The sequence below is a fragment of the Poecile atricapillus genome, chromosome 18 (genome assembly GCF_030490865.1).
Source record: "Poecile atricapillus isolate bPoeAtr1 chromosome 18, bPoeAtr1.hap1, whole genome shotgun sequence".
NCBI classification, from domain to species: domain Eukaryota; kingdom Metazoa; phylum Chordata; class Aves; order Passeriformes; family Paridae; genus Poecile; species Poecile atricapillus.
The window spans coordinates 11,202,468-11,215,415 of NC_081266.1; positions in this window are offsets into that span (position 1 = coordinate 11,202,468).

Here is a 12,948-nt window from a genome sequence, read left to right on the forward strand (position 1 = left end):
AGATTTCTTCATCCCTCAACACGTCTGACTTTATGTCCAATGATGCATTTGGCTTCCTTCCTTCCTCCTGTGTGCCCCTGAGTAACCTTCCACGTGGATGGAGGAGATTGTGTACAGGACGATTGATTCCTGGATTGCCATTTGGCTTCACTGTCACTCAGTTGAACATGGTCCTTATCTAAGAAAGACTTCCAGGAAATGGGTAGGAGATTTGGCTCTGAGAGGAGCAGAAAGCACATTTTCTACACCAAATTGCCAGCTGATGCAGTTTCCCTGCCAAAATAGTGATTCTCATTCATCTTCCTGGGAAGAATGTGAAGACCCATTCAGAGATCCCAGGTTCAGCTGGCCTGTGGCTTTGTGTACCTCATTTCGCATGTCCAATTTCAAGGGCCACTAAAAGAGGCTTATGTTTGCCTTGCTAGCCAGAAGTGCTGTAGGTATTTCCAGGAGAAAAAGAAAAACATCGCTGTCCTGTGGTGTGGTAGAAATGCCACCACAATTGTGACTCTGTGAGCAAAGCCAGCCAGTGCTTTTTGGCACCGCAAGAGCTGAGAGTGTGGCAGAGCGGTTTTGATACTCTTTTTAAGAGTCCTGAAAACATTGTTCCCAAAACAATCCACAACTTTGCAAATGTGCCCGAAGCAAATGCAGAGAGAACTGGGGTGTGAAAAGCAAAGAATGTTTATTTGTAGAAGAAAAGGAACAAAAATGAACTACACGACATATTTACATTGTAAGAATATTGGTAACAACAATAACAACAACAAACTATAGAACCTATGTACCTAAGAACTTATCTAACCAAACTATAGGAAACGTATTTACAGAAGACTTAATCAAATCCTAAAACCTCTATGGTGAGCACAACAAGTCTAAAACTTATATACAGAAGGGTGGCATCTGTGTCTGGGATGTGCCGCAGTCCTGGAAGAAAAACAAGTAGCACGGTCAGTGCAGTCAGGCATGGAGGGGTGTTCCATGTGCTCCCGGGCTGGGACACTGGCACAGGGGGACTCTGCTGCCAGAAGTGAGCCTGGCTGGGGCTGGGGGCTGTGGCCCAGGCACTGGAACAGGGCTTGTGTGGCCCAAAGCAAGGCCAGGCCAGGCCAGGGATGGCCAGCAGAATCCAGTGCATGGGCTAGCGTGTCCCTGAGCAGGGAGTGCCCAGCCCCAGCCTGGCAGCAGGGGACCCGCTCTGCCCGTGGGGAGCACCTGCCTGTTCTGCTGCTGGCATCGGTCTTCATCCCAAGACCATGTCCTCCGCCTCGTCTTCTAGATCAATATCCATCTCCTCAATGGAGTCTTCTGTTTCCACCTCCATTTCTTCCTCTGTCTCATCCACATCCATGTCCATCTCTTCTTCACCAGTATCCTCTCCATCCACTTCCATTTTTTCTTCTGTGATAATTTGTGTATCCACCTCCGTCTCCTCCTCTCGGTCTGGGACAGCCTGCAGAGGTAGCGAAATCTCAGAGTGGGGTCCCTTTCCCACACTATCCCACACAGCTCCAGCCCACCCAGGCAGCTGCGGGGTGTTCTCCTCCGTGGAATAGTACCATACCTTCTTTGGAACAAATGTAGACATCCTGCAGGGATGGATAGACAACTCCAGACAATGGCAAGGTTTCAGGACTGCTGGGGGTATCAGGGAGCAGGTGGCAACAAGGTGACAGGGGTAGCTGTGGAGCAGGGTGAAGAGCGTGCTGACACAAGGAGCCAAGGGTTGTGTTGTGGCCGTTGCTGGATGCTGGAAGTTCTAGCTGGAGCGTGCACTGTGACATCAGTGCCAGGAGCCCAGGCCCAGGCTGAAGAGGACAACGGAGACCATAGAATGATAGAATCCTTGGGTGGCTGGGCTTGGAAGGGACCCTAAAGACCATCTTGTTCCAAGCGGAGCAATCTTCCCCCAGAATATGTTGCTCAGAGCCCTGCTCCCAGCTGGCCTTGGATGTTGCCAAGGATGGAGCATCTGCAGCCTGTGTGCACAGCCTGGGCCAGTGCCCCAGCAGCCTGAGTGGAAAAGAGCAGCTTCATTAGATGCAACCTCAATCTCACTCCTGCAGTTGAAAGGCTTCTCCTCTCTGTGCCCATCTTTCCTAGAGCTGCAGGGAGGCCTCGCCAGCACCTTCTCTTTCCAGGCTGAGCATCCCCAGCCCCACATGGACAGCAGTACGATGCGTGGGGGTGAAGGCTAAAGGGTAGCAAAGAGCATCAGGAAGTGAGAGATGGAAGCTTCTGGAGATGGAAGCTTTGCCTCTAAATGTAGAAAATCAAGAAAAGTGGAGGGGGAAAATGGTGGGACTCTGGCTCTGTTCTAACTGGCGAAGATTTTCTTTTCATCTTTTCTGTCGTGCTGCCCCAAGTTTTGTTGTTTGAAAGGAGGTTTGGCAAGATATCCATTGTCTTCTCCATTGGTGAAACACTGAACAACATCTGGGCAGGCTGATGATGCAGAGCAAAATCTGCAAATATCAACTGGGGATCCTGATCCTAGGGAATGCCGCTAAAGCCAGCCGAAAGCAATTTCTGGAAAGTCAAGCCTGGTTGACGTCTCCTGGGGTTGGGCTGTGCCAAATTCACCTGTCATTTATAAAGAAGGAAAAAAACTCAAACCAAAAGAGAAAAAAACACAAAGAAACAAACCCAAAGAAACCAATCAAACAAACAGATAAAAAACCCCAAATAAAACCAAAGGCAATGAGAAGTTAGGATTAGTTGTAAGGATATCACAGCAGGTGAATGGCTGCTTCCTACAGGATCTCCATCCAAAGCCACCTAGAGAACTTCTCCAAAATATATCCAGCAGGAGAAATCTAAAAAGTGATCCATGGCCGCTTTGGGGGCAGCTCTGCATTACGGTGAAGGACGAGCATGCAGTGGTACAGATGCAGCATTGCCCACCCTCCAGGCTGCTGTTTGCTCTGCTGAAAGACTCTTGCAGGACTGTGGCCCCTCTCCATGCAATGGAAATCATTGCCACAGCTCTCAGTTGAGGCACTGGCATTTCCAGAGCCAGATTCAGGCACAATCCTACTGCCTGCTGAGCATCTGGGAAAGATCCTGAGCATCTTCAGGCCTAGAAGCACAAAAGAGCTCAGGCTCTCCCTGAACTGGGTTTTCAGGGCAGGTTTCCATAGCTCTGCAAGATTTCTTCATCCCTCAACACGTTTGATTTTATGTCCAATGATGCATTTGGCTTCCTTCCTTCCTCCTGTGTGCCCCTGAGTAACCTTCCACGTGGATGGAGGAGATTGTGTACAGGACGATTGATTCCTGGATTGCCATTTGGCTTCACTGTCACTCAGTTGAACATGGTCCTTATCTAAGAAAGACTTCCAGGAAATGGGTAGGAGATTTGGCTCTGAGAGGAGCAGAAAGCACATTTTCTACACCAAATTGCCAGCTGATGCAGTTTCCCTGCCAAAATAGTGATTCTCATTCATCTTCCTGGGAAGAATGTGAAGACCCATTCAGAGATCCCAGGTTCAGCTGGCCTGTGGCTTTGTGTACCTCATTTCGCATGTCCAATTTCAAGGGCCACTAAAAGAGGCTTATGTTTGCCTTGCTAGCCAGAAGTGCTGTAGGTATTTCCAGGAGAAAAGGAAAAACATCGCTGTCCTGTGGTGTGGTAGAAATGCCACCACAATTGTGACTCTGTGAGCAAAGCCAGCCAGTGCTTTTTGGCACCGCAAGAGCTGAGAGTGTGGCAGAGCGGTTTTGATACTCTTTTTAAGAGTCCTGAAAACATTGTTCCCAAAACAATCCACAACTTTGCAAATGTGCCCGAAGCAAATGCAGAGAGAACTGGGGTGTGAAAAGCAAAGAATGTTTATTTGTAGAAGAAAAGGAACAAAAATGAACTACACGACATATTTACATTGTAAGAATATTGGTAACAACAATAACAACAACAAACTATAGAACCTATGTACCTAAGAACTTATCTAACCAAACTATAGGAAACGTATTTACAGAAGACTTAATCAAATCCTAAAACCTCTATGGTGAGCACAACAAGTCTAAAACGTATATACAGAAGGGTGGCATCTGTGTCTGGGATGTGCCGCAGTCCTGGAAGAAAAACAAGTAGCACGGTCAGTGCAGTCAGGCATGGAGGGGTGTTCCATGTGCTCCCGGGCTGGGACACTGGCACAGGGGGACTCTGCTGCCAGAAGTGAGCCTGGCTGGGGCTGGGGGCTGTGGCCCAGGCACTGGAACAGGGCTTGTGTGGCCCAAAGCAAGGCCAGGCCAGGCCAGGGATGGCCAGCAGAATCCAGTGCATGGGCTAGCGTGTCCCTGAGCAGGGAGTGCCCAGCCCCAGCCTGGCAGCAGGGGACCCGCTCTGCCCGTGGGGAGCACCTGCCTGTTCTGCTGCTGGCATCGGTCTTCATCCCAAGACCATGTCCTCCGCCTCGTCTTCTAGATCAATATCCATCTCCTCAATGGAGTCTTCTGTTTCCACCTCCATTTCTTCCTCTGTCTCATCCACATCCATGTCCATCTCTTCTTCACCAGTATCCTCTCCATCCACTTCCATTTTTTCTTCTGTGATAATTTGTGTATCCACCTCCGTCTCCTCCTCTCGGTCTGGGACAGCCTGCAGAGGTAGCGAAATCTCAGAGTGGGGTCCCTTTCCCACACTATCCCACACAGCTCCAGCCCACCCAGGCAGCTGCGGGGTGTTCTCCTCCGTGGAATAGTACCATACCTTCTTTGGAACAAATGTAGACATCCTGCAGGGATGGATAGACAACTCCAGACAATGGCAAGGTTTCAGGACTGCTGGGGGTATCAGGGAGCAGGTGGCAACAAGGTGACAGGGGTAGCTGTGGAGCAGGGTGAAGAGCGTGCTGACACAAGGAGCCAAGGGTTGTGTTGTGGCCGTTGCTGGATGCTGGAAGTTCTAGCTGGAGCGTGCACTGTGACATCAGTGCCAGGAGCCCAGGCCCAGGCTGAAGAGGACAACGGAGACCATAGAATGATAGAATCCTTGGGTGGCTGGGCTTGGAAGGGACCCTAAAGACCATCTTGTTCCAAGCGGAGCAATCTTCCCCCAGAATATGTTGCTCAGAGCCCTGCTCCCAGCTGGCCTTGGATGTTGCCAAGGATGGAGCATCTGCAGCCTGTGTGCACAGCCTGGGCCAGTGCCCCAGCAGCCTGAGTGGAAAAGAGCAGCTTCATTAGATGCAACCTCAATCTCACTCCTGCAGTTGAAAGGCTTCTCCTCTCTGTGCCCATCTTTCCTAGAGCTGCAGGGAGGCCTCGCCAGCACCTTCTCTTTCCAGGCTGAGCATCCCCAGCCCCACATGGACAGCAGTACGATGCGTGGGGGTGAAGGCTAAAGGGTAGCAAAGAGCATCAGGAAGTGAGAGATGGAAGCTTCTGGAGATGGAAGCTTTGCCTCTAAATGTAGAAAATCAAGAAAAGTGGAGGGGGAAAATGGTGGGACTCTGGCTCTGTTCTAACTGGCGAAGATTTTCTTTTCATCTTTTCTGTCGTGCTGCCCCAAGTTTTGTTGTTTGAAAGGAGGTTTGGCAAGATATCCATTGTCTTCTCCATTGGTGAAACACTGAACAACATCTGGGCAGGCTGATGATGCAGAGCAAAATCTGCAAATATCAACTGGGGATCCTGATCCTAGGGAATGCCGCTAAAGCCAGCCGAAAGCAATTTCTGGAAAGTCAAGCCTGGTTGACGTCTCCTGGAGTTGGGCTGTGCCAAATTCACCTGTCATTTATGAAGAAGGAAAAAAACTCAAACCAAAAGAGAAAAAAACACAAAGAAACAAACCCAAAGAAACCAATCAAACAAACAGATAAAAAACCCCAAATAAAACCAAAGGCAATGAGAAGTTAGGATTAGTTGTAAGGATATCACAGCAGGTGAATGGCTGCTTCCTACAGGATCTCCATCCAAAGCCACCTAGAGAACTTCTCCAAAATATATCCAGCAGGAGAAATCTAAAAAGTGATCCATGGCCGCTTTGGGGGCAGCTCTGCATTACGGTGAAGGACGAGCATGCAGTGGTACAGATGCAGCATTGCCCACCCTCCAGGCTGCTGTTTGCTCTGCTGAAAGACTCTTGCAGGACTGTGGCCCCTCTCCATGCAATGGAAATCATTGCCACAGCTCTCAGTTGAGGCACTGGCATTTCCAGAGCCAGATTCAGGCACAATCCTACTGCCTGCTGAGCATCTGGGAAAGATCCTGAGCATCTTCAGGCCTAGAAGCACAAAAGAGCTCAGGCTCTCCCTGAACTGGGTTTTCAGGGCAGGTTTCCATAGCTCTGCAAGATTTCTTCATCCCTCAACACGTTTGATTTTATGTCCAATGATGCATTTGGCTTCCTTCCTTCCTCCTGTGTGCCCCTGAGTAACCTTCCACGTGGATGGAGGAGATTGTGTACAGGACGATTGATTCCTGGATTGCCATTTGGCTTCACTGTCACTCAGTTGAACATGGTCCTTATCTAAGAAAGACTTCCAGGAAATGGGTAGGAGATTTGGCTCTGAGAGGAGCAGAAAGCACATTTTCTACACCAAATTGCCAGCTGATGCAGTTTCCCTGCCAAAATAGTGATTCTCATTCATCTTCCTGGGAAGAATGTGAAGACCCATTCAGAGATCCCAGGTTCAGCTGGCCTGTGGCTTTGTGTACCTCATTTCGCATGTCCAATTTCAAGGGCCACTAAAAGAGGCTTATGTTTGCCTTGCTAGCCAGAAGTGCTGTAGGTATTTCCAGGAGAAAAGGAAAAACATCGCTGTCCTGTGGTGTGGTAGAAATGCCACCACAATTGTGACTCTGTGAGCAAAGCCAGCCAGTGCTTTTTGGCACCGCAAGAGCTGAGAGTGTGGCAGAGCGGTTTTGATACTCTTTTTAAGAGTCCTGAAAACATTGTTCCCAAAACAATCCACAACTTTGCAAATGTGCCCGAAGCAAATGCAGAGAGAACTGGGGTGTGAAAAGCAAAGAATGTTTATTTGTAGAAGAAAAGGAACAAAAATGAACTACACGACATATTTACATTGTAAGAATATTGGTAACAACAATAACAACAACAAACTATAGAACCTATGTACCTAAGAACTTATCTAACCAAACTATAGGAAACGTATTTACAGAAGACTTAATCAAATCCTAAAACCTCTATGGTGAGCACAACAAGTCTAAAACGTATATACAGAAGGGTGGCATCTGTGTCTGGGATGTGCCGCAGTCCTGGAAGAAAAACAAGTAGCACGGTCAGTGCAGTCAGGCATGGAGGGGTGTTCCATGTGCTCCCGGGCTGGGACACTGGCACAGGGGGACTCTGCTGCCAGAAGTGAGCCTGGCTGGGGCTGGGGGCTGTGGCCCAGGCACTGGAACAGGGCTTGTGTGGCCCAAAGCAAGGCCAGGCCAGGCCAGGGATGGCCAGCAGAATCCAGTGCATGGGCTAGCGTGTCCCTGAGCAGGGAGTGCCCAGCCCCAGCCTGGCAGCAGGGGACCCGCTCTGCCCGTGGGGAGCACCTGCCTGTTCTGCTGCTGGCATCGGTCTTCATCCCAAGACCATGTCCTCCGCCTCGTCTTCTAGATCAATATCCATCTCCTCAATGGAGTCTTCTGTTTCCACCTCCATTTCTTCCTCTGTCTCATCCACATCCATGTCCATCTCTTCTTCACCAGTATCCTCTCCATCCACTTCCATTTTTTCTTCTGTGATAATTTGTGTATCCACCTCCGTCTCCTCCTCTCGGTCTGGGACAGCCTGCAGAGGTAGCGAAATCGCAGAGTGGGGTCCCTTTCCCACACTATCCCACACAGCTCCAGCCCACCCAGGCAGCTGCGGGGTGTTCTCCTCCGTGGAATAGTACCATACCTTCTTTGGAACAAATGTAGACATCCTGCAGGGATGGATAGACAACTCCAGACAATGGCAAGGTTTCAGGACTGCTGGGGGTATCAGGGAGCAGGTGGCAACAAGGTGACAGGGGTAGCTGTGGAGCAGGGTGAAGAGCGTGCTGACACAAGGAGCCAAGGGTTGTGTTGTGGCCGTTGCTGGATGCTGGAAGTTCTAGCTGGAGCGTGCACTGTGACATCAGTGCCAGGAGCCCAGGCCCAGGCTGAAGAGGACAACGGAGACCATAGAATGATAGAATCCTTGGGTGGCTGGGCTTGGAAGGGACCCTAAAGACCATCTTGTTCCAAGCGGAGCAATCTTCCCCCAGAATATGTTGCTCAGAGCCCTGCTCCCAGCTGGCCTTGGATGTTGCCAAGGATGGAGCATCTGCAGCCTGTGTGCACAGCCTGGGCCAGTGCCCCAGCAGCCTGAGTGGAAAAGAGCAGCTTCATTAGATGCAACCTCAATCTCACTCCTGCAGTTGAAAGGCTTCTCCTCTCTGTGCCCATCTTTCCTAGAGCTGCAGGGAGGCCTCGCCAGCACCTTCTCTTTCCAGGCTGAGCATCCCCAGCCCCACATGGACAGCAGTACGATGCGTGGGGGTGAAGGCTAAAGGGTAGCAAAGAGCATCAGGAAGTGAGAGATGGAAGCTTCTGGAGATGGAAGCTTTGCCTCTAAATGTAGAAAATCAAGAAAAGTGGAGGGGGAAAATGGTGGGACTCTGGCTCTGTTCTAACTGGCGAAGATTTTCTTTTCATCTTTTCTGTCGTGCTGCCCCAAGTTTTGTTGTTTGAAAGGAGGTTTGGCAAGATATCCATTGTCTTCTCCATTGGTGAAACACTGAACAACATCTGGGCAGGCTGATGATGCAGAGCAAAATCTGCAAATATCAACTGGGGATCCTGATCCTAGGGAATGCCGCTAAAGCCAGCCGAAAGCAATTTCTGGAAAGTCAAGCCTGGTTGACGTCTCCTGGAGTTGGGCTGTGCCAAATTCACCTGTCATTTATAAAGAAGGAAAAAAACTCAAACCAAAAGAGAAAAAAACACAAAGAAACAAACCCAAAGAAACCAATCAAACAAACAGATAAAAAACCCCAAATAAAACCAAAGGCAATGAGAAGTTAGGATTAGTTGTAAGGATATCACAGCAGGTGAATGGCTGCTTCCTACAGGATCTCCATCCAAAGCCACCTAGAGAACTTCTCCAAAATATATCCAGCAGGAGAAATCTAAAAAGTGATCCATGGCCGCTTTGGGGGCAGCTCTGCATTACGGTGAAGGACGAGCATGCAGTGGTACAGATGCAGCATTGCCCACCCTCCAGGCTGCTGTTTGCTCTGCTGAAAGACTCTTGCAGGACTGTGGCCCCTCTCCATGCAATGGAAATCATTGCCACAGCTCTCAGTTGAGGCACTGGCATTTCCAGAGCCAGATTCAGGCACAATCCTACTGCCTGCTGAGCATCTGGGAAAGATCCTGAGCATCTTCAGGCCTAGAAGCACAAAAGAGCTCAGGCTCTCCCTGAACTGGGTTTTCAGGGCAGGTTTCCATAGCTCTGCAAGATTTCTTCATCCCTCAACACGTCTGACTTTATGTCCAATGATGCATTTGGCTTCCTTCCTTCCTCCTGTGTGCCCCTGAGTAACCTTCCACGTGGATGGAGGAGATTGTGTACAGGACGATTGATTCCTGGATTGCCATTTGGCTTCACTGTCACTCAGTTGAACATGGTCCTTATCTAAGAAAGACTTCCAGGAAATGGGTAGGAGATTTGGCTCTGAGAGGAGCAGAAAGCACATTTTCTACACCAAATTGCCAGCTGATGCAGTTTCCCTGCCAAAATAGTGATTCTCATTCATCTTCCTGGGAAGAATGTGAAGACCCATTCAGAGATCCCAGGTTCAGCTGGCCTGTGGCTTTGTGTACCTCATTTCGCATGTCCAATTTCAAGGGCCACTAAAAGAGGCTTATGTTTGCCTTGCTAGCCAGAAGTGCTGTAGGTATTTCCAGGAGAAAAGGAAAAACATCGCTGTCCTGTGGTGTGGTAGAAATGCCACCACAATTGTGACTCTGTGAGCAAAGCCAGCCAGTGCTTTTTGGCACCGCAAGAGCTGAGAGTGTGGCAGAGCGGTTTTGATACTCTTTTTAAGAGTCCTGAAAACATTGTTCCCAAAACAATCCACAACTTTGCAAATGTGCCCGAAGCAAATGCAGAGAGAACTGGGGTGTGAAAAGCAAAGAATGTTTATTTGTAGAAGAAAAGGAACAAAAATGAACTACACGACATATTTACATTGTAAGAATATTGGTAACAACAATAACAACAACAAACTATAGAACCTATGTACCTAAGAACTTATCTAACCAAACTATAGGAAACGTATTTACAGAAGACTTAATCAAATCCTAAAACCTCTATGGTGAGCACAACAAGTCTAAAACGTATATACAGAAGGGTGGCATCTGTGTCTGGGATGTGCCGCAGTCCTGGAAGAAAAACAAGTAGCACGGTCAGTGCAGTCAGGCATGGAGGGGTGTTCCATGTGCTCCCGGGCTGGGACACTGGCACAGGGGGACTCTGCTGCCAGAAGTGAGCCTGGCTGGGGCTGGGGGCTGTGGCCCAGGCACTGGAACAGGGCTTGTGTGGCCCAAAGCAAGGCCAGGCCAGGCCAGGGATGGCCAGCAGAATCCAGTGCATGGGCTAGCGTGTCCCTGAGCAGGGAGTGCCCAGCCCCAGCCTGGCAGCAGGGGACCCGCTCTGCCCGTGGGGAGCACCTGCCTGTTCTGCTGCTGGCATCGGTCTTCATCCCAAGACCATGTCCTCCGCCTCGTCTTCTAGATCAATATCCATCTCCTCAATGGAGTCTTCTGTTTCCACCTCCATTTCTTCCTCTGTCTCATCCACATCCATGTCCATCTCTTCTTCACCAGTATCCTCTCCATCCACTTCCATTTTTTCTTCTGTGATAATTTGTGTATCCACCTCCGTCTCCTCCTCTCGGTCTGGGACAGCCTGCAGAGGTAGCGAAATCGCAGAGTGGGGTCCCTTTCCCACACTATCCCACACAGCTCCAGCCCACCCAGGCAGCTGCGGGGTGTTCTCCTCCGTGGAATAGTACCATACCTTCTTTGGAACAAATGTAGACATCCTGCAGGGATGGATAGACAACTCCAGACAATGGCAAGGTTTCAGGACTGCTGGGGGTATCAGGGAGCAGGTGGCAACAAGGTGACAGGGGTAGCTGTGGAGCAGGGTGAAGAGCGTGCTGACACAAGGAGCCAAGGGTTGTGTTGTGGCCGTTGCTGGATGCTGGAAGTTCTAGCTGGAGCGTGCACTGTGACATCAGTGCCAGGAGCCCAGGCCCAGGCTGAAGAGGACAACGGAGACCATAGAATGATAGAATCCTTGGGTGGCTGGGCTTGGAAGGGACCCTAAAGACCATCTTGTTCCAAGCGGAGCAATCTTCCCCCAGAATATGTTGCTCAGAGCCCTGCTCCCAGCTGGCCTTGGATGTTGCCAAGGATGGAGCATCTGCAGCCTGTGTGCACAGCCTGGGCCAGTGCCCCAGCAGCCTGAGTGGAAAAGAGCAGCTTCATTAGATGCAACCTCAATCTCACTCCTGCAGTTGAAAGGCTTCTCCTCTCTGTGCCCATCTTTCCTAGAGCTGCAGGGAGGCCTCGCCAGCACCTTCTCTTTCCAGGCTGAGCATCCCCAGCCCCACATGGACAGCAGTACGATGCGTGGGGGTGAAGGCTAAAGGGTAGCAAAGAGCATCAGGAAGTGAGAGATGGAAGCTTCTGGAGATGGAAGCTTTGCCTCTAAATGTAGAAAATCAAGAAAAGTGGAGGGGGAAAATGGTGGGACTCTGGCTCTGTTCTAACTGGCGAAGATTTTCTTTTCATCTTTTCTGTCGTGCTGCCCCAAGTTTTGTTGTTTGAAAGGAGGTTTGGCAAGATATCCATTGTCTTCTCCATTGGTGAAACACTGAACAACATCTGGGCAGGCTGATGATGCAGAGCAAAATCTGCAAATATCAACTGGGGATCCTGATCCTAGGGAATGCCGCTAAAGCCAGCCGAAAGCAATTTCTGGAAAGTCAAGCCTGGTTGACGTCTCCTGGAGTTGGGCTGTGCCAAATTCACCTGTCATTTATAAAGAAGGAAAAAAACTCAAACCAAAAGAGAAAAAAACACAAAGAAACAAACCCAAAGAAACCAATCAAACAAACAGATAAAAAACCCCAAATAAAACCAAAGGCAATGAGAAGTTAGGATTAGTTGTAAGGATATCACAGCAGGTGAATGGCTGCTTCCTACAGGATCTCCATCCAAAGCCACCTAGAGAACTTCTCCAAAATATATCCAGCAGGAGAAATCTAAAAAGTGATCCATGGCCGCTTTGGGGGCAGCTCTGCATTACGGTGAAGGACGAGCATGCAGTGGTACAGATGCAGCATTGCCCACCCTCCAGGCTGCTGTTTGCTCTGCTGAAAGACTCTTGCAGGACTGTGGCCCCTCTCCATGCAATGGAAATCATTGCCACAGCTCTCAGTTGAGGCACTGGCATTTCCAGAGCCAGATTCAGGCACAATCCTACTGCCTGCTGAGCATCTGGGAAAGATCCTGAGCATCTTCAGGCCTAGAAGCACAAAAGAGCTCAGGCTCTCCCTGAACTGGGTTTTCAGGGCAGGTTTCCATAGCTCTGCAAGATTTCTTCATCCCTCAACACGTCTGACTTTATGTCCAATGATGCATTTGGCTTCCTTCCTTCCTCCTGTGTGCCCCTGAGTAACCTTGCACGTGGATGGAGGAGATTGTGTACAGGACGATTGATTCCTGGATTGCCATTTGGCTTCACTGTCACTCAGTTGAACATGGTCCTTATCTAAGAAAGACTTCCAGGAAATGGGTAGGAGTTTTGGCTCTGAGAGGAGCAGAAAGCACATTTTCTACACCAAATTGCCAGCTGATGCAGTTTCCCTGCCAAAATAGTGATTCTCATTCATCTTCCTGGGAAGAATGTGAAGACCCATTCAGAGATCCCAGGTTCAGCTGGCCTGTGGCTTT